Source organism: Cuculus canorus, chromosome 2, assembly GCF_017976375.1.
Source record: "Cuculus canorus isolate bCucCan1 chromosome 2, bCucCan1.pri, whole genome shotgun sequence".
Classification (NCBI taxonomy): Eukaryota; Metazoa; Chordata; class Aves; order Cuculiformes; family Cuculidae; genus Cuculus; species Cuculus canorus.
Genome location: NC_071402.1, coordinates 57,942,451 through 57,966,066, shown reverse-complemented (window position 1 = coordinate 57,966,066; position 23,616 = coordinate 57,942,451).

Here is a 23,616-nt window from a genome sequence, read left to right as displayed (position 1 = left end):
CAAACAACACTGAATTAATCTTGAAGATTTCATGTAGGGAAAATTTATATTTCAATTGAGGTAGATTGCAATACAAAAATTATAAAACATAACAAAAATGGCTCTATGTAAGGCATGTTTTTATAATTAGTTACATATATATATGAAATATTGCACAGTAAATCAAAACAGAGAAAATATATATATGAAAATTTATATGAACGTGTGTATTTGCATATAAGCAATACGTATTCTCTTACACATAGCATAGATACATATATGTGTTGTGATACTATTTACATTTAGATTTTCCTGTCTCACAACTGAGTACTTAGTACTGTACCATGTTTAACTTCTATCTGTGGAAAACATAAATTTCTTTTTTCTGGTTTTTTTTTTTTTCAATCAATGTTTGTTCCAACTCTAAGAAGCTGCCTGGAACTTTACTTACTTTACAATCAATTGATCACAGAATTATGACTTCTGTATTCATATAAATGTATAGCCTGTCACATAAGTGTATAGCTATAACTATACATAGCCTGTTTCATTCCTGGAACCAACATTTTTTGTTTAAAAAGAAAGATTTCTTCTTGTCTAGCTTGAAAGACATTCTGAAACATAAGGAAATTTATTTTAAAATACCTTTCACAGTGAAATCAAAAATTTGAACAGAAATATACGAGTACAGACACAGAATTGTTTAATTTAAAAGAAAACTTCCAAGTTTTACTCTAAATTAAAAAGATATTTTGACACAACTGGTGCCTTTATTTCTACGGTAATTGATTTAGAATATTTTCAGTTCTGCTAATATAATGGATTCTTTTCATGTTATTTGACTCTTTCATCTGAAAGCAAATTTGTTAGGAAAATGACAGTTTAATTCTACATTTTTTTTCTTGAAGTAAGAGATATTTATTTTTACTGTTTCTAAGGAATAATGCAACTTTGGAATTTCCAACAAAATAGAAAAACAAACAAGCAAAGAGAACCTCAAATCAGACAAATCAGTATGTCCTAAATTCTCGTCTAAAATGGTAATGGAAACACATAGAAATCACGTTCGGGGGGGGGGGATAGGGGGGAGGGAAAAAGAAAAAAAAAAAAGCTGACTATCTTTCCCAACTTGTGAACCAATTCCAAAATAACTTCAACATACTACAATGTTTAATAAGTGCTGTTTATCCCCCACTATGTACCCACTCACTTTTAGAAATAATTTGACAGCCAGAAATGTGCAGTAAGCAAAGGTCAAAACTGACTGGTAAATGAGAGTTCATAAAAACCTAATACAGTTCAGCAGCCTGGAAGTTCAGCTTTGATGTCTACTTACAAGAGTCTTGAGTCAACTCATTGTTGGAAGGCCTCAAAAAGCATCTATAGTAAGACAAGTAACTGTCCTTTTATACCCTGGTTTTAGCTCCAGTGGCTACAGCATGAGAATAGACTCTTTATCAGCCACTGAGGCGCATATTAATTTGAACTCTTTATCAGTCACTGAGTCGAATATTACTTGAAAGACTAAGCATTCACCAAGCTCTAGAATTTCTTCCAAAGTTTTCAATTAAGATCTTGATTAACTTTCTAAAAATCATTTATTACTTGATAAAAGCCTACTAAAACTAAGCATTAAAAAAATCATATACAGGTACAACTTTTAATAATCATGTCAGCTTTTTAAACCAAGTCCAGATATTGTCAATAAACAATCCTCAAAGATATGTCCTACAATCTGTTTTTTTAGGAAAAACTGATTTTTCTTCTATTGCCTCTTCAAAATATGTACAATGTTAATTGATTTCTATGGAAAAGACATCTGTTGAGGTCTAATGGCGTCAGGCGTCGGGTAAAATTTTATGAGATCTCTCACATGTAGACAATCAAGCCAGCTATTTGATAGGCTTTTTATTGATTTCGGTGACTGCAAGACCAACCACAAAAACAAGTCTTGGCTTGTTTGAAACTAGTTCAACACAAATAAGTGCACCACTCTGGGAAGTAGGACATCTTCATTTACAACACTGTAAGAAGTGCAATTTTGCCCACACAAAGATTGTTATAGAAAACACAAGTATTTGTATTACTGCAGACAATGAAACTTATGGTAAATAGCACTGCTAAAGTAATCTAGTAACAGGATAGTATTGACATATTAATAACTATTTTATTGGTATGTCTGAAAATAAATATTTGGCATTCAGGTAGCATCATAAATTTTACAGTTACTTATAATAAGTTAACATCTCATACATTTTTCAACTTCTTCAGAATTATTCAAAGCTCTTCATGAGCAATGAGTAAATACTAATATCAAAAGTAATCTATCCTATTCTACTTTTAATCATGTTATCTTACTTTTACAGTGACATTGTTTAAATATATTACTATGGTTCCTCTAGAAATGAAAAGCAGAAGTGAATTTGATCCAATAACCATTAAAATCAACAGAAAAATTGTCGTGGTAGCAAAAGACATTGGACACAACAGCTTTATTGACTCTTTTGCCTGACAAAAATGACTGACATGACTATTAAGTGCATAAACTAGCAACATTTTACCCCGGAAGTGTCACATTCTATTATTAGATGGATGTACTTAATTAGATTACTATCCAGAAAGAAAACCCCTTAATCTGGCACTTTGAGAGTATTTTCAGAAGAGAAAAGAGAATTCAATGTTTTTCCTTGTATTCTTCCACTAATCCAATCAGAAATGTTGATACCAGAGATGGAGATCTGGTAAATTGGTTTGGGTGGTGTTTTTTAGTAATGGTATTTTTAAAATGTTGTTAGCAGAAAATTTGAAAATGAGCAATAGCATGATTTCCTATGAAAATGTAAAAGTTAACAGGAAATAATTCTTCTGGTGGACGTAGCAGTGTTAGATTTATGGTTGGACTCAATGTCCTTAAAGGTCTTTTCCAAACTAAATGCTTCCGTGGTTTACTGATGTAGCTAGAATGACTCAACAGCTCAGTGCTGTCAGAAGTAGAACAGTATCTTTTTGTTGTTGTCGGATCAGTGAATTATACCAACTATCATGGAAGAATTTAGGAATGATAAACCTCAAGGACTGAACTACACCATGCAGTGACATAAATTTTAGATCTTATTTCTAAGCAGGATAGGTATAGCAGGATAAATAACAGTTTGTGTTTTAAAATCCACTCCCACAGCATGTACAGAATACACATTCACACTGAAGAAGGTCCCTGCTGCTCCAGTCCAACAATGACCAGCACTGGGGATACAGAGGAACAGGGTGATCACTCAATCAGTCAGTGTTACTGAGTCTTGGATGGCAAATCAGTTTCCATGCATAACAAATTCCTCTCAGGTTCTCCTTCTGTGGGACTCTGAAAGGTAGAAGATGTGCTTGGCTTAGTGTTCACAACAATCCAAGCCAATCCCTTTGTCTGTCTTGGTATCTAAAGATGAATAGCTGTTATTTCCTGGTTGCTAACAGCTTCTGGGGCTGCTCTCAAATGTGTTACTAAGATGTAAAACTGTAACAGCTCTGTTTCCTTCCTGAGCACATCCAGATACAACTCAGATTCCCTAGGTGTGTTATGCCTCTCCATAAGAATTTTATATGCTTTTTTTTTTTTTTTTACTCCTTTCTTTGTCAATATTGGAACTATCTAATGAGTCAGAGGTAGGCAAGTGTAGTCAAAGTCTCACTCTCACTGAGTGGTACCTTCATAGAGGTGTAACCCTGTGACATCAATTCAGTACAGGATGTCAAACCCACTTGTAACTAACTCGGAAGCCACAAGAGAATTCAGTCAGATGTGGAGAATAAAGGAAATAGCCTGCCAGATTTTGGTGGTGATTAATATGTTGGTTCTAGCTGAAATGTATAACTTCACCCCAGAAAAATCTGATTTTAATAATCTGCTAGTTATCTCCTCTTTGCAGCTAGAGCTTGCAGCATGACCACTAATGCCTTTGAGTCAGCCAGTGCTGTGTTGACCCAGCAGTTACCTGATGCTCAGAAGCTTGCAAGAATTACAGTAGCAGGGAATTATTAAATTCAAGATATTATAATGGCTCACAATGGTTTCAAATGAAGAATCCATCTACCTTTTGAATGCAAACAGGCTAAGTTGCAAAATGCTGTTCTGATATTAATAACCCAGTGATTTAACTCAGAGGATCGCTTATAAATATACTGAGACCATAGCATATATACCCTCTTCCCTCAACAGCTTTCATGATCATAAATTCCTCCCTGCAACTATTTTGTCACTGCTCTTAACACCAGAGACTCACAGATCTATCAATATGCTTTCCATTCTTCTAACAAGTATCAAATAAAAGGGATTTGCATTTACCCAACCTCTTTTATTTTTCATAAGTAAAGGAAAATAAAAAACAAAATCTCAAACACTTCTAATTAAAATCTCTTTTTCCCTAAGAGAACACCACTTTGGTATAACATAACAATAATATGGGTACCTAGTTAAGCCATCATTGTATTTATTTATTGATTTATCCATCAATGGCAAATATAAATGTTTGCTCTGTGCTTGATTGAATGTAGGACAGATATTAACCCAATACTTCTGAAGTGGTGAATGAATGTTACTGGACATTCTCACGTATGTCTTTCTTGCAATAATTCTCCTTCTGGACATACTTGGAGATGCATCATGTTCATTAAATAAGAAAATATAGTAAATATCCACCTGCACCACTACATTCACGCCTTCAGCCAAATTAGATGCTATTCACAGCCATTAATTAAAGAACAGAATTTCTATATTTGGGAAAAAATATCTGTGCCAGTGCATCTGTTCATTTGTCTTGAAATGCATGATTTGTATTTTCTAATACAGATTCTAGTAGGATAATTTGAGAAATTGATTGTACTCAGAAAGCACAATTGTACATCAAGGAAACATGCCATGTTGGACTAGCTCTTTGGACATAATGGAATAGCTAGTAAAGCATTTGATAATATTCCATAGAGTAAGAATTTAAGCAATGCCTGGTTTAAAGCCAGGAAATTTATTGGGCAGGAGGTGGTTCTTAAGTGAGAGAAGAGAAAGGAAATTGTAAAAATCAAATGCTGTTTTAGTGGTTGATTTTCAACTAGCAATCTTCTGGTTTTGAAATTCTAACAAATACTTGGTGCATATCTCAGAATGAAATTGCAACAAGATTTCTGAGTTTTTCATGCTCTGTTCAGGGCAAGAAGTAGAGGAGCATGAAAGGTCAGCAGAAGTTTTTTATTACTATAGTACTCCGTTCTAGAGAATAAAAAAATATTAATGTCTATGACAGTCATGTAACTTAAGACTTAATTTCTTCTGTTTCTTTAGCATTACGAGGAAGCTTCCAGTTAAGTCCTGAACTTCTACTATCTTTTCAACTACCCTTCCTGTGTACCCTTCCACCAGAACATGAAAAATTAAAAAAGTTAATTTCAGCTTAGTTCTCTGTAAGTCTTTTTCTTCAGTCAGAATTCTTTTTTTCCTATTCTGTGAAATGTCTTCCCACTATCCAGTTAAACCGTGAGTTTGATCTGCTACTCAGGTATCATTACAATGTTCCATACAAAAATTGTGTTTAAGCACAGATTGATTTTAACTTTTATTAGCAGCCCATAATCCAGGAATGTTTTATTTGTGTTTAATTATGTGAGGCAGTACAGAGTCTCCACAAGACAGTTTAGGTGTTCAGGATGAAGGAATTCTTTTGTCCATTCATTATTACTTAACAGTTTGGTTTTCTAATTGAATAAGTCTTTGATATTACTGAGAACCAATAAACAAATGATAAGCCTTCCAGGCTTCCAAAGAAGTCAGTAATTTGATCCTGAATTCCTGCCTCCACCAGCAAGTCACACCTAAGGTAATGAAATGTTTTCACTGGCCTCAATGTATCGGTGCACAGGGAAGTAAACACAATTATATACAGTCAATGAGAAGCTTCGAGGGAAATGATTCTGCCCCTCTATTCCTCTCTTGTGAGACCTCATCTGGAGTATGTCCAGTTCTGGAATCCTCAATGTAAGAAGGATATGGAGCTGTTGGAATGGGTCCAGAGGAGGGCTACAAACATGATCAGAGGGCTGGAGCACCTTCCTTATGAGGACAGGCCAAGAGGGTTGGCCTTGTTCAGCCTGGAGAAGAGAAGGCTCCGAGAAGATCTTATAGCGACCTTCCAGTATGTGAAGGGGGCCTATAGGAAAGCTGGAGAGGGACTATTCGTAAAGGCTTGTGGAGACAGGACGAGGGGCAATGGGTATAAACTGGAGAAGGGTAGATTTAGACTAGACGTTAGGAAGAATTTCTTCACTATGAGAGTGGTGAGGCACTGGCACAGGTTCCCCAGGGAGGCTGTGGATGTCCCATCCCTGGAGGTGTTCAAGGCCAGGTTGGATGGGGCCTTGGGCAGCCTGATTTAGTGGGATGTCCCTGTCCATGGCAGGGGTGTTGGAATTAGATGATCTTTAAAGCCCCTTCCAACCCAAAGTATTCTGTGATTCTATGATTCAATGATTCTATCATTCTATGATTCTATATCATGTCTACAGTCCTTTTATTAAAATATATTGTTTTTAAAAAATTAAAATATATTATTTTATTAAAATATATTATTTTGATATATTGTTCCTCTAATGAGTTGACATGACTGACAGCCAAACTAAAGTGGTCATACACCAATGCGTGCAACATGACCAACAAACAGGAGGAGCTGGAAGCCACTGTGCTGCTAGAAAGTTACAACCTCAGTGCCATTACTGATACTTGGTGGGACAAATCCCATGACTGGAGTGCAGTTATCAGTGGCTACAGGATATTCAGAAGGAAAAGAGGAGAAGTGAAGTCAAGAAATAGATAGAGTGTGAAGAGCTGTCTACAAAGAATAGCCATGGGCAGGTTGAAAGCCGATGGGTAAGAATTAGAGAATGAGGAAACAAAAGGAACTTTGTGGTTGTTGTTTATTATAGGTTTCCCAATCAAGGAAAGACTATTATTGAAGCCTTCTTACTCAAACTACAGGTGGCATCATGCTCACAGGTTGTCACCCTGTTGGGAGACTTCAACAAGCCCAACATCTGCTGGAAAAGTAACATGGCAAGATGTAGGCAATCCAGGAGATTCCTGGACTGCATTGAGACAAACTGTTTAAGCCAGGTTATAGACAGCCCTACCAGAGGGGATGTGATACTGGAGCTGATGGTCATCAACACAAGTGAGCTAATTGGTGATGTCAGAATTGTAGGCAGCCTGGGATGCAATGGTTACGTACTGGTGGAGTTCACAGTCCTGAGGAAAATGGGTGAGGGAAAGAGTGGAATCAAGAAGCTGGATATTAGGAAATCAAAACCACTGTTCTTCAAGGAGTTTGTCCATAGGTCCCTTGGGGAAACTGTCCTCAGGGACAAGAGACCAGAAGAGGTTGCAAGGCAGAAAGTGGGGGGGCAAAGTCCCACTCACCATAAGAGAAGATTAAGTTCATGACTACACTTTCCATGACATTTGAAAAGTCATGGCAATAAGGTGAAGTTCCTAGTGACTGGAAAAAGGGAAATATTGCACCCATTTTAAAAAGAAAGTTAGAAAGGATGACCCTGGGAACTACAGACCTGTCAGCCTCACCTCTATGCCTGGAAAGCTCATGGAACAGATCCTCCTAGAAGTTATGCTGAGGCACACTGAGGACAGGGAGGTGATTCGAGACATACAGCATGGCTTTATCAAGGGCAAGTCCTGCCTGACCAGCCTAGCAGCCTTCTATGATGGACTGAATCAGCGGAAAAGGGAATAGATAGAGATGTCATCTATCTGGATGCTGGTCACAAGTGGTGTTCCCCAGGGCACAATGCTGGGTGCAGTCTTGTTCAATATCTTTATCAACAACCTGGATGAGGCGATCAAGTGCACCCTTAGTAAGTTTGCAGATTACAGTAAACTGGGAGGAAGTGTTGTTCTGTTGGAGGGCAGGGAGGCTCTACAGAGGGATCTGAAGAAATCGGATTAATGGGCTAAGGCCAACAGAATGAGGTTTAACAAGGCCAAGTGCACTTGGGACAAAAAAAAACAAAAAAAAACTTGCTGTGCTACAGGCTTGGTGAAGAATGGCTTGAAAGATACCTGGCAGAGAAAGACCTGGGTGTCCTGGTTGACAGCCAACTGAACTGAGTCAGCAGTGTGCTCAAATGGCCATGAAGGCCAACAAAATCTTGGCTTGTAGCAGAAATGATGTGGCCAGTGAGACCAGGGAAGTGATTCTCCCCCTGTACTCTGCACTGGTGAGGCCACATGTCAAAAACTGTGTTTGGGGCCCTTCACTGTAAGAAAGACATCGAGGTCCTGGAGCGTGTCCAGAAAAGAGCAATGAAACTGGTGAAGGGGCTGGAAAACAACGTTTATGAGGAGCGGTTGAGGGAACTGGAGTTGTTTAGCTTGGAAAAGAGAAGGCTGAGGGGATACCTTATTGCTCTCTATAACTACCTAAAAGGAGGTTGCAGAGAGGTGAGTGTTGCTCTCTTCACTCAAATGATAGGTGATAGGACAAGAGGGATTGGTGTGAAGCTGCATCAGGGGATTAGACATTAGAAAAAAATTCTTCACCTAAAGCGTTATAAGGCACTGGCAGAGGCTGCCCAGGGAGGTGGTTGAGTTACCATCACTGGAGGTGTTTAAAAGGCCAGGTAGATGAGGTGCTTGGGGACATGATTTAGTAGTAGACAGGTATGGTTGGAGTCAATGATCCTTAAAGTCTTTTCCAACCTAATGATTCTGCGATTCTATGGCTTCTATACGGCCCTTGACACAGTGTCCCACAATGTCCTTCTCTCTAAATTGGAGTGATATGGATTTGATAGGTGCACTTTTCAATGGATGAGGAATTGGTTGGATGGTTGTATCCAGAAGCTAGTGGTCAACAGGTCAATGTCCAGATGGAATCAGTGAAATGTTGTGTCCCCCCGGGTCCCTATTGGGACCAGTACTGTTTAATATCTTCATTAAAAACAAAGACAGTTGAGTCTGATTGAGTGCACCCTCAGCAAGTCTGCAGACAACAGCAAGTTGAGTGATATTGTTGACATGCGTGATGGACCTGGACAAGCTCAAGAAATGGGCCTATGTGAATCTCATGGGTTTCAATAAGATTAAGTACAAGGTCCTGCACCTGGGTCAGGGCAACCCCCCATAACAATGTAGGATAGAGGATGAAGGGATTGAAAGTCTTGAAGAGGAGGATTTGGGGGAACTTGTGGATGACAAGATGGACATGACCTGGCAATATGTGCTTGCAGCCCAGAAGATAAATTATATTCTGGGCTGCATGAAAAGAAACATAGCCATCAGGCCAAGGGAGGTAATTCTTTCCATCTACTCTGTTCTGGTGAGACCATACCTAGAGTGCTGCATCCAGCTCCGGAGTTCTCAGCACAAGAAAGACATAGACCTCTTACAGTGAGTCCAGAGTAGGACCTAAAAAATGGCCAGAGGGATGGAACACCTCTCCTAAGAAGAAAGGTTGAGAAAATTGGCTTTATTTAGCCTGGAGAAGAGAAGGCTCTGCAGTGACCTTATAATGGCCCTTCAGTATTTGAAGGAAGCTTATAAGAAAGGTGGGAACAAACATTTTAGCTGGGCGTGTAGTAGTAGGACAAGGGGTAATGGTTTTAAACTAAAAGAAATTATATTTAGACTAGATGTAAGGAAGAAATTTTTTACAACGAGGGTAGTGAAACACTGGAACAGTTGCCTGGAGAGGTGTTAGAACCCCTATCCATGGAAATATTCAAGGTCAGGTTGGATGGGGCTCTGAGCAAGATGATCTAGTTGAAGATGTCCCTGCGTACTGCAGGGGGAGTGGACTAGACAGCCTATCCAAACCATTCTATGATTTTATATTGGATATTCTTTAATACTGTCTTGAATACATTCTGGATGAAAACTACCAAAATGTAAATTATCAACTTCATTTTATGTGGAAAGGAGAGTGTCAAAGTGGAATATCAGCCAGGTATCACAATAGAGAGAGAAATGAAAACATAAAAAATTAAACAGGAAATTAAAATCACTGAGGTAGTACTTTTCACTGGTTCCAATGCATTTTTAATTCTTATTTTAAAAGGAATTATAAGATGAAAAGCCTTCTAGTCTTATGCAACAGTGGAAGCTTGCTCTGGGCTTCAGTAAGACCATCCTAAAGATATGTACACACACTCACATAAATACACATACACATAGATGCGAACAAAATCTACCAAATGTTCTAATGAAATTTCCCTGTAGGATTTTCTGTGCAGAAGAAATCTTTTGCCTCAATGCAGTACCAGTCCATCATTTCCAGCCATAATGAGCTATTTTACTTTGTATCCTGTTGTTGAATCTTTTTTATGAGAATCTTAGCTCTTCCATATGGATAAGTATTTCATGAGTTTCATTCTTCATTAACTTAAAGGTCATTATCCATTCTAGTTATTTTGCCCATAGCTCTTTTTTTGTTTTCATGCAACTTTCCAGCCCTTCACTGACCTTTGAAAAACTTATGAAAGTTATGGTAATTTTTATCTGAATTTGTAGGCTTTGAAGCATAACAGTCTTCCATCATATACTCGTAACTTAGCCTTTAGGAATTGTGAATCAAACATATTCCTGTTTAAAACAAGTTGAATGCAGAAATGCAATTATTAAAGAAATGTGAACTAATTTAAACCTAGTTTGAGGCACTAACCTTCCCATTCATTCAGCCACTTTGACTGGATAAGTGCTGACTTAATTTTTTGTTGCCTGTCAGTAGAAAAGTATCCCATCAATATGCAATAACTTGAAGAAAAGAATTGATGTACTGTGCTGGTGGGCAGAAACAATAGAGATTGCTCTCTCTGAATTCAAATTATTGTGCAGTTTCTGTGTTATGCTGCCCATTAACTTAAATGAGAACATTTTGTAATGTCAAGTACATAACAATATCAGCTTCAGAAGTCTCAGTGTGTTATTTTTGTTTTGGTTTTGGACTGTATTGTCTTTTAAATATTGCTATACCATAGGATTTCTAATTACAGATGCTACATGTATTAAGATGGTGTCATTTTAAAATTCCATTATATCAGCAGGTCAGCTTTCAGTTACTGTGAAGTAGGAGCAAGGGTGTAGTCCAAAGTATTTACAACAGTTTTGTTTATGTATAACAAGGAAAGTCATAGCCAATAGTTAATATATTGATAGTTTCAGACAACTAAAAAAAAAAAAAACAAACAAAACCACAACTTCCTTTTTCTTCTTTTGTCTCTTAAATCAGGGTTCACAAGACTTTGATACATCACAGAGCAGAATCTACCCCTGTTTACTTACTAAAATGCGAAGTAAATATATTGGCTTGAATAGTGGAGCTTACTTTACTAAGATTTTTAATCATAGAATGTACAGCGATTTGGGGTTTTCTTTCATCTCCTTTTTCTCTCTAATGTTGAATGCAAAGCTCTTTTGGGAAATCCAGCTGATCTACAGAAGATTATTTCAAGTAACAACAAAAATACCATATGTCACTTTCTGCTGTGCTGACAAAAGCAAATTCTAGTCAGAAAGGCAAAGACCTTAAACGAAGGAAAAGTCAGCTACATGATCAAAAGGTTAGTGCAGTTAAATGAATTTTACTCAGTTCTAATATAGTGCAATATAGTATAAATCCACTTTTCACATCCAGCAAATGGCCATAAAGCCCCTGCCACCAAAATCCTGGGTGGGAAAGTTTTTCGATATAGCAATTGCTTCTCTTTCTGTGTCTAGGTGGGACTACAGAGCAAATGCAGTAAGAAAAAAAATAGAAGCCATTGTGTTTAGAACATTTTCTTTGGTCCAGAGGATTTTTGAAACTTCCAGCTCAGCAAATGTTACATGATGCCCGTTAATATAATCCGCTTTTAAGCTCACCTCTTCCAGTAAATCTTTTGAGCAGCTATTAGAAGGTGACTGGGAAACAGATGAATGTAAGATGAATTAGGTCACAGTTATGCTTTTATAATGATGCTGACAATGTTTTTTACCTTCTTGTATTGGCAATTAGTTTATTTTCACCACCTCTCAGACAGAGCTTTTGTTCTCAACAGTTGTCAATGATATGTCAGTTCCTAGTGAATTTTGGGGAAATAGGCAAGTTTTCTCCAGTGGACTACTGACAAGAGAAAAATAATACTCATAATCCAGTTTTTAAATAATATCATGGCAAAAAAAATGTTCCTCAAATATCATAGCATTATAGAATCACTAGATTGGAAAGGACGCCCTGGATCATCAAGTTCAACCATTCCTAACAATCCCTAAACCATGCTCCTCAGCACCTCATCCACCCCTCCTTTAAACACCTCCAGGGAAGGTGACTCAACCACCTCCCTGGGCAGCCTCTGCCAGTGCCCAATGACACTTTCTGTGAAAAATGTTTTCCTGATGTCCAGCCTGTACCTCCCCTGGTGGATCCCTGGATGCCATGTCCTGTCCCCTGTCACTTGGGAGAAGAGGCCACCTCCCTCCTCTCCACAACCTCCTTTCGTGTAGTTGTAGAGAGCAATAAGGTCTCCCATCAGCCTCCTCTTCTCAAGGCTAAACAACACCAATTCCCTCAGCAGCTCCTCATAAGACTTGTTCTCCAGCCCCTTCACCATCTTCATAGCTCTTCTCTGGACACACTCCAGAACCTCAACATCCTTCTTGTGGTGAGGGGCCCAGAACTGAACACAGTACTCAAGGTGCAGTCTCACCAGTGCCGAGTATAGAGGGAGAATAACCTCCCTGGACGTGCTGGTCACACCGTTTCTGATACAATCCACGATGCCATTGGACATCTGCTGGCTCATGTTCAGTCGGCTGTCAACCAACACCCCCAGGTCCTTCTCCTCCAGGCAGCTTTCTAGCCAGACTTCTAGTCTGTAACACTGCATAGGGTTGTTGTGCCCCAAGGGCAGGACCCGGCGTTTGGCCTTGTTAAACCTCATGCCATTGGTCTCAGCCCAGTGGTCCAGCCTGTTCAGATCCCTTTGCAGAGCCTCTCTACCCTCCAGCAGATCCACACTTCCACCCAGCTTAGTGTCATCCACAAACTTGATAAAGGTGCACTCAATGCCTTCATCCAGATCATTGATAAAGACATTGAACAGGGCTGTACCCAGTACTGAGCCCTGAGGAACCCCACTTGTAACTGGCCTCCAGCTGGAGTTAACTCCATTGACCACCACTCTCTGGGCCCGGCCATCCAACCGGTTTTCAACCCAGGAGAGTGTGCGCCTGTCCAGGCCAGAGGCTGACAGTTTCTGAAGCAGAATGCTGTGAGAAACTGTGTCAAAGGCTTTACTGAAGTCTAAGAAGACTACATCCACAGCCTTTCCCCCATCCAGTAGTCGAGTCATTTTGTCATAGGAGGCAATCAGGTTAGTTTGACAAGATCTGCCTTTCGTGAACCCACATTGACGGGGCCTGACCACCCCGTTCTCTTGCATGTGCTTCATGATAACGCTCAAGATCACCTGTTCCATGACTTTTCCCCTGCACTAAGGTCAGACTGACAGGCCTGTAGTTCCCTGGATTGTCCCTGCAGCCCTTCTTGTAGATATCCTTATGGTTTATGAAATTATAGCAAAATAGTTAGCCACCAAGCTAAGCAGAAATCAAGAAGACATCATATGAGGAAAGATCAATTAACTTTTGCTTTTACTATTAATACTCTAATAATCCTAAACCTACCAATATAGGGATACATGACTGAAATAAATCTGGAGCTGAGGCACTAGAAGGATAAAACACATTTTATCCTCTCATTTTTCTGTTTCCTAATAGTGTCTTTTCTTGCACAGGCTTCCATTTTTTTTTCTATTTTATTTTTGAAACTTATATACAAAAGCTAAAATCTGGAAAGAACTTGTTTTCCAGTATTACTGGTACTGGCCATTTGAAACAAATAAACAAACAAGCAAAACTGATTAAACCCACAAACTTCAGTTTTCATTTAAACTTTTCACAGCAAAGCAGAAATTACATTTTTCCCCCTACTTTACTGATGAGCAAAAGCAGATAGGGGGTTGAGAACCTAAGAAGTTAGAAGGACTTAGTTCATTGTAAATGTGAACCAACAACATATCAGGAAAGACATAGCTCACTGGAACTCACGCTGTTCATTAGCGAAGGCCTTGAAGACCCTGAAAGTTGATAGCGAGGGAACTAGCTTGCAGAAGTTTACTGATAAGAGGGAATTGGAATGCAGGCCCTAGCAGAAAGCTGGCTGCATCTTGTTCAGTGGTTTGGAAATCAACCTTAATGAGACTGCTCCTGCGTGCAGCCCAAGTTCGTGGATAGTTCACAAAGATGGAGGTTTCTTCATCCCTAAGACCCCTACCTGCGACCAACAGGAGTCACTGCACAAGCGCAAGCTCAAAGAGATCCTTCTAGAACTCATTATAATATGAAGCAGGGGTAGGCTATGAGTATGTATTCGATGATTACATATATCTTTACCTGTACACTATAAGTAGCCACTTGTTAGACTATAGAGTGTACGAGCTAGGAGGAACTTAACCCCCTTGTACCCGCTGGCGAATAAACATAGTTGCTTTATAACTCATTATGGGTTATAGGGTTTGACTCTGTAAAACATTACTAACTTTATTTCTGATTTGAATTCTGCCAAGAAAAAAAAAATTTGTTTTTTTTTTTTTTTTTTAACTGAGCTCAGGCAGGTAAATTGAAAATACAAAAAGATTATTACTTCTACCCTATTTGTATGGAATCATCAAGGAATGAGAAAACTCTCCTTTTGCGTTTCATCATGGATAAGTATGAGACTGAAGGTTTAAAAGAAGTTCTAACTTTGATAACTTAACTCTAAGTATTGGGAAAAGAAAAAGAGTGAATGTAAAAGACAGGTCTGACTCTAATTTGTAGTTCATTCTCTACACTGTTTGCCCCTGGTGGGCATCTGTACATGTACTGCACTTGGCTGGGATGAAGTTAATATGCCTCATAGTAGTCTGTGCTCTGTTTCAGGTATGTGACCAAACCAGAGTTTTAAATATAGTTGATCTGTGCTTGAATAACATCAAGGTCTATTTCTCACTCTGCTCCCCAAGGAAGTGGAAATTCGGAGGGAAAACTATCAGGATAGCTGACCCCAATTGACTACTTTATGCCCCATAATGTTATGCTGGGCAATAAAACTGGGGGAAAGTTTTTCTAAAGAAGCTATTGCTCACAGTTCATCAGGATATTGGTCTGCTGGTGGAAGGTAATGAGTGAGTCATTTGAGAATTATTTTTTTTGTTTGGATTGGGTTTTTTTTTACTTATTTTAACTCATTAGCGTATGAGTTTTTTCTCACTTTTGCCCTTCCACCTCACCCCATCCTGCTGAAAGAGAGTGCATAAGCAGCTGTGTGTGGGATTTCCCACTGGTTGGAGCTGACCCACCACAGCTTGAAAAACAATAAATTCTCCCCTGGGAAGGTCTTAAAATTCATGCAGTTATATCAGAACATTCTTCATCATATTTCTTTAGACTTTCACAGACAAAATGATGTTAAGATTTTTTCTTTTTTTTTTTTCAGATGTAAAAATAACTTTTACTTTTTGTCTGAAAGAATGTGGTCATCCTAGCTATTGTTTTCATCACAGCTGTCTGCAGAAAAGACAGACTTACAAATGAGATGTAGTGACAAAGCTCTTGGAAAGTCAATCAGATTGTGCTAGATCAGACACTCGGGAAATACAGCATCAAAGCTGCTATGAGGAGAACCATTCTTATCCTGAGAAAAGAAAGTTGTAATATAGTATATATAAGATAGGAACCTAAGGTAAATGGTAACTCAAAGAGGAAGTTAGACATGGAACCCTTTCAGAGATATTCACAGAGGATCATGTAAATGACACGGAGCCTACAGGAAATGTTACATTGGAGTTTCAGGTATAAACTAGACTTTTTAAAATGCTTCTAAGATGGCCTGAGACACTCTATTTTAGTACTCAGATTGCTTCCTAATTCCAGGATTTCCATTGTACCATAAAGATTGATATAAGAAATGCCTTCCACTTGGATTTCCACTTAAATGTCTTTTTCCATGTAAGAATGAGAAATTGTGAGACAGGATTGTGTCGTGCTCATTACAGGCTAGGTATAATGTATTTCACCTTAGACAAAGCAGGTAACCCAAAAAGCATAATATTGTTCTGGAGGTTGTACTCCACATGTATCTTTTGCAGTGACACAATGACCTATCTCTTCCAGCAGACCTTCCAGAAGAACTATAGGTCAATGCACAGCTTGAAAACTTGTGTATGGTCACAGCTAACATTTCTAGAGTCCCAGAAAGCTTCTGCTACATTACTAATTACACAAGCATTTTATTATGTATTAATAAGCAATAAAATACTTGACATACTTTTGACGGGTTCTATTTCAAAGAAAAATTGTGAAGATAAATACTTAATTTAACTATTATTTACAATATAAAGTAGAGAGATTTGTAGCCATATGCATTGCTACGGGACCAGGAAAAATGTTTTCATTGTAATTTACATAAGTATGTAGCCACTGCCTCAAGAAAACCTTAAAAAGAACACATAAAGTATTCATATTTTTACTTAAAATAACATTAAAAATGAATGTATCCCCATTATGTTGGCTCATTAATATTTTCAATTTATTCATGCTGTATTCTCTTACATTTAGCTTACATTTTATTATTTAATAATTTCATAGCAAACCTGAAATTTCCTTTTCGACAATCTAAAACTCGATGAAGTTGATGAGTAGAGTTTTAAGATAATTTTAATCAAGCATGTCTCTCTTATGTTCTCCAGGCAGAGGGACACATTAAAATATATAAATCCTTAACATACTAAAATTGCTTGTGTAACTGGGATTAATTTTAGATATACTTCAACAAAGTATAATGTATTCTGCCATTTTTCAGACATCAGCATAGTATATAGATATACATTCATTTAAATCAACTGGTGAACAATGTGTTTCATACCCTGGAGCTGTGACATTTTATGCCAGTTAACTAAAACAATCTAAAAACAATGAGTCTCTGTAAGAAGTTCTGGCATTTAGCTGACTAGGAATATACAAAGTAAGCAAACAAAAAGAGTGAGATTTGGGCCTGACCCCGAGGTTTCTTTAAAAAGCGAAAAAGGCCCATATTCTACAGCAGAAAAGCAAAACCAAGATCTTGCTTGTGGAAATCCAGTGGAGATTTCCCTTATTTTCTTCCTTACATTTTAAAGTTAGAAGCTTCGTCTCAGGGCTATGACTTGCAAAACTAAAAGCTAAATATAGAGGTAGATTATACTCAGTTCACTTGTAAAATGATACAGTACGCCTGTCTTTGTTCAAGATTCATTTCATTTCTTTTGTCAATACTTAATCTAAAATTTCTAAGGGGAACAACAAGGAAAATATGAAGAAAAATATTTGCAAATTACTTGGACAAAATTACATCAAACAACGTCTCTGTTTTCCCTTTAAACTTCAGGGCAGATCAGGGTTCTGATGCACTTTAGAATGGACAATTGCTTCATTCTAGGCCAACGTGAATAATTCTATTTCAGATAAGTTATTGAATGTGTCATAAGTTGTGCTTAAGCCTTTCATCTGTCATCAAATTTCCACTCAAGATGCTCTAAAAAGGAAGATGAATCTGTAAAGATGTTCTCTGGTTTAAGATGCATTTGGATGCCATGCAGGAGAATTTGGCACTTTGCAAATTCAGGATCATACAGATTCAAGCATACTATATCTCAGATTATAAAGGGTGTGCTCTCCCAACAGTTTCAAGTAGATATACCTTTTTGATGTATGCTGTATGTAAGAAGTTACACACAAAAATTCTGCTGTGTGATTTTATGCAAAGAAGAATATGTAATGCACATTTAGCAATACCTTGTTATCTAGTCCAGATTCAGAAACACTAGACTGTTCTAACCATCATTTAATTAGCCCCATAAACAGCCACAGAGAAATTGCTTTGGACCCAAAAGGTAAATTTTCTGGGTTGGGAATGCTCACTTGAGGGTAGTTAGACTACTTTACTGTCTGGGACTGATGTCTCAGGCCTTTTCCTTTTGTGAAGTATTATAAGTTATAGATCAGTCACAAGATGTACTAGGACATGTTCTTGTAATCATGTATATTAATGTCCTTTGTGGGGTAATATATATTTTAAATATACTTTAAAGGAACACTGATATTAAAATACATCCATTATTTGATACCTTTTAAAATGCATTGCTACTACTGTTTCGGTCTCCAGGATTAATTAAATTTTCACTACACCGTAGTTCTCCATCAGTAAAAGCATACCTCCCTTTGCTAGCTGTATGCTAGCTCTTATTAGTTGTTATGTCACGCCAGTATTTCTTCCTCCTCTAGTTTCCCTTTTTGCCTGCAGCACAGATTTCCATAGGTATGGGTTCCTGGATTTTCTGGTTTCGTTTGATTTATTCTCACTGATTAATATCCAGCTGTTTCCATATTTCATATGTCATTGACATTTTTGATAGCTGCCTTCAGAGCTTACATTTTTTATGCATTTTTTCTAACTTGTTCCTCTCCTAGATATTGATATACTATTTTCTACTTTCTTTTCCAACAATTTTAAACTATTTAATACCAGCTTTAGATAACACTTGAAATACAGTTATTTTTTAAATTACTCTTACAACTTAGTTAAAACATAGAAAAAAACTGTAATGATTTTGTTTCCTTTCTGCCAAATTTCAATAAAATTTTACTTTTTTTGGACTAGCTAGCTTAGTTTATATGTGATAATTTTTATCTGCTAGCATTGAAATATGATAAAACGTGGGTTTCATATACATTTCATGTAAATTCTATAGTTTTTAATTTACTGTGTTTCTCTTAAATTCATTCCATATCAGGGCAGAGAATTGTTGAAATTGATGCTACAGTGAAATGGACTATGATGTTTTCCTAGGAAAGATGATTTAAAAATTGAAATAAAATTTTTAATATTTTATACCAGCACCTGACTCAATGAAAATCAAAATAAAGTCATTGCACTTAAAAAACAATTCTTTGTTTTCTGCAAGAATTTAGTTATGAATTTTTTTCACTGTTTAGCCCTCTTATTTCAGGAAATGAGCTGCAATCTTCAACCATTTTTAAGTCCAAATCTGCTCTATTGCCATAGAAACAAAACAAACCTTAACAACACTACCAACAATAAAAATTCGCAGTAGTTTTAAAATATTACTGTTTATACCTCCTCTGAAGCAGCCAGGTGACAAAACAGCACTTATATTTCTTCTGCTTTACATTCTGGCCTGATGATGAACATTTCTATGGATGGAAAAAATGTAGAAAGCTGTCTGAAAATTGAAGGCAGAGAAAAAAATAAGTTATGAAACTGTGAATAGAACAGAGGGGGGAGGAAAGAGACATAATAGTGGTTTCATAGTGTGCAAAATCCCAAGCATTAAAATTGCACCTATAATTATATACATAGAGAGGAAAAAAAAAAAAGAGAAAATCAGGACTGTTGTCAGAAGACTTCTACAAAGGGGTTAGTCCTTCTAATGTCTGAATCCTTCTTCTTCTGCCTTCATATTTGCAAAAATAAGGTTGCAATAGCCTAACAAGCACTCAAACAAAAACTGAGCTAAACATTTAGGTAGACTTTTTCACACAATCTGTGAATTGGAATCACTTCTTGCTGTCACTGGAATGAACAGTTCTGCCCACAGGAAAGCCAGAGAGAGGCTCTTTATCAGGGAGTGTAGTGATAAGAAGAGTTTTATGCTGAAAGTGGGCAGATTTAGATTAGATATTAGGAGGAAATTTTTTACTGTTAAGGAGGTGAAGGATGGGGATGTTGTTCAGAGAAATTGTTGGACGAGTCTTTGAGCAACCTGATCTATTGGAAGATGTCCCTGCCCATAGGAGGGAGGTTCAAACTAGACTGTCTTTCAGGTTCCTTCCAATGCAAACCATTCTATGACTGTACGTTTCTCCACTTGCATAGATTGCACCAGCTCAGATGATCCCTTTTGCAGTTGTTTCAGTTCCATAAATGATTATACCAGAAAGTCAGTTTAATAGCAATTGGTTTATTTTGGAACTGCTTATCTGGGTTGTCTTTTACTGCAGGTTCAGATAAGCACAACCAGACGGGTAGTTTTGAGCCTCTATATCAGCTTAGACTTCTCAGAGTTACTTAGGTATCTATTTTCCCCCTGTTCCACGGAATTAACAGCAGCTTTAAAATTAAGTGATGGTGCAAAATGTTATTGTGTACGTATGTCAAACAGTGAGTTACAAGAAGAAATCCTTTTCAGTCTGCAACCTCCTGGTTATGATGTCACTATGCCAAACGTGGTGTGGCACGGCCTTTTACCCTGCAGTCAGCTCAACTGCTTCCTCGCTGAGTAAAGCCTAGTAGTACCTACCGCTTGAATAATGTTAATCATGCTAGTTAGAGCACTTGTATGAATTCATGTCTGATAATCATTAAAGAACAAACTAGAAGGGTATTGGCAGATATAAATGTAATTGGCTTATTGAAAGAGAAGATAAAAGATGAATTTTATGCAGGTCAGGTTCAAAGTTTCAATTGTTACTCTACACTATGAAATTGTGTAATGGGAGAAAAGTCCCTCCCCAACATATCAATGAGAGAATGTTAAGGCAATTTAAGCAATATCCCTCAATTATCCAGGTTTAGAATACAGGGTGAATCAAGCAATTAATGTGAGTTCAGAATGAATATATCTCTTTGCATAAAGTCTGAATGAGCAGGGCGCTTCAGAAGTTTGAAATAAGATCAGATGATTGAGACTTGTCAAACTAGGATTCTACAGGCTTTTCTTCAAGGCTGTGCTAGCTTGTGTCCTTTGTACCAGACTTTCAGACTCACCTGTATGTCACCTTTTCTTCCGCATCATCATGGCTGTTCAAGAAACAGCTCAGTAAATAGGTTCACGAAATTAATAATGCTGAAAAATATCCTTGATTTCTGCTTTTGGGTCACTGTTTAATTAAATCTAATATGCTGGCACAACAGAAATGTGTTTTATAAACCTGTGGAAACAAAACTCTTTTTAAAGTGTAATATCTTTATCTCATAGAGAAACTTCAAGTCATCACTGGACTGGAATCTTGGTTTGGTTCTTCCAGCATTATCTCAAGCCCTGTCCAATACAATAGTATTAACAAGTTCAATTTTTTCTGTAGAATTCACGTGCATTTATGGTTTGGTTTTTTCCCTCATCAGTAGTGATGCACTTCATGTATCTTTAACACTCTTAAGATTATGTTTGTGGATATTCTAATAGGAGCAATTATTCTTCAGCTAAAGAAAAAATTATGGTTCTTGTGAAACTTTAATTTCTTCATCTTAAGATCCTCCCATTACCAAATATACCATGTGTCTATTTGCATAGCAGTGTTATCTGCCAAATTTTCAGCAACTAAATGACCATTTACTATGTCCTATTATTTTTCTGTATTTAACCAGACTTGATGTCACCCTGAAGTAAACTAATCTGAGAAAGTTATATCTTCTTGTTATGCCATCTGAAGTTCCTAGCTCACTCAGATTATGTTTTTTGCAAGATTATGTAACAAAGGGACATTATAGCTAATCAAAGTCGATTAGATAGAGTACTTGTTTCAGTCTCAGAGTACTTCTTAAATCTACATCAACTGTTAGTGATATACACGCAAGATAATGATTAAGTTCTGAAAAATAGGAAAATAGAGATACTCTGTGGCTTAAATATTTGATGAGTCAATAACTTTCATTTATATTTTTGCCTATTAAAACCTAGTGTTAATATAGCTTCTAGTACCTAAAATTAGTAGCTGACGAGGCTCAGAGGTTTTGAAGTAGAACCTAAGTTACAGAGGCCTAGCCTCACGAATGTTTCTAAAACTGATAATTGTTATCAGTTTAGGAGCTTTGTACTATATTCACAAGCTTGTAACTGAATATCTGCCTATGTGACACCTGACAGACAAAGAAATGCTGATTCAATCCCCTTTAAGTAATACAGAACAGATGATCAGGGAAAAAGGAAGGTGAAAATGTTCATATTGGAAACATTTGAGAGAAGGGGATGAGTATAAATCTGTTCATTCTTACACTTGTGCCCTGGACAATGAGATATCTCTTACAATTTTTGTATCATTCAACTACATTCAAAGGATAGCTCAGATCAGTATACCTCAGGTGTCTCCAGACAAACCTTCTGCTCACAGCAAGGCCAATTCTGAGGTCAGACCTCTGATGCTCAGGGCTATGTTCAGCTGGGTCTTTAAAACCTCCAAGGATGGGTATTGCACAGCATCTGTGGGCAGACTTGCCCACTTCTGTGTTTTTCTCAGAGAGAAAAAGAATTTTCTTGTATCCAGCCTGAGCATTTCTTTTTCTCAGTTTATGCTCATTGTCTCTCTAGCCTGCCTAGGTCCCTCTGAACAGCAGCCCTGCCACCGAGTGTATTGACACCTCTCTCCCCCCGTCATTGTCTGTATTATAGGTACATATAATCCCAGTCAGGCTGAAGCTTGATTTTTCTCTTATGTGCACAGTTTTCAGATATTTCACACAGTATGAGTATAGAATCCGGGAAACTGTCAAATGTTTCTCTTAGTTCCATCATCTCCTTTCTCTAGAATGAGATCTTCCCTTTTAATTGTGTTAAGATTTAATTTATTTTTTCTTCATTCTTAGATTCCTTCCAAAGGGTGACAGTTTGGAAGTTGAAGGACTTATACAGCAACAGAGTACTGAAAGAAGTTTTTCAGTTTCTGAAATAATCAGCTATCTTCCAGCTCTTTTGGGCCAACCTGTAGAGTTTACAAAGCTCTAATTCAGACATGACTTCAAATTTCACCTCAATTACTGTTTAGCAACATTTCCTTGTCTCTTGTATATTTCTTCATCTCTTGTATATTTACACAAATTATGAAACTTTAGTTCAACGGCAATCTTTTGTTCCCCTCCAACTAAGGGAGGATCATGCTTGCAATTTTTTTTCCATGCTTTACACTCAAAGGTTAAAATATAATGTTTAAATGGTGACAGAGAATTCTCAATGTAGAAATTGAGGTCTTTGACCTCAATCTCTGCTGCTTGTAGTGGGAGGGGGGAAATCATTCTGTGTTTGCTATCTGAACCACAGTAACCTGCACCTGACAATTTAACCTATTTAGGTTTGAGCATTTTCAGACCAGATCAAAAACATCAAAGTTTGTGTAAATAAAACACTGCAGTAAGTTGTCTCTTATTTAAAAAAACAGAAAACCAACCTTCTAGTTACAAAATTAAGTACATATACTCTGAGAAATAATACATAATGCAAAATTTTAAGAGGGACAGAAAGTAGGTTAGTGTCATTGTGCTTTAGAGCTATAGGAGACTTCACCTGGACTACTGTGTATAATACTGATTATCCAAGACAAATGTTTAAGAAAGTTGATTGTACGGAATGACTAAGTAAAGGGCTGCATTTGAGAACAAAGTACTTGTACACCCATAAAAAGGCCCTGAAGAAAATTAGACTGGGAATTAGGAGGTTTGTAGATAACTGAATATTAAGACTGTAGAAAAAATTCATGTATTTTCAATATGTTTGGTGGAATTCTAATATGTAATGATTAATCTA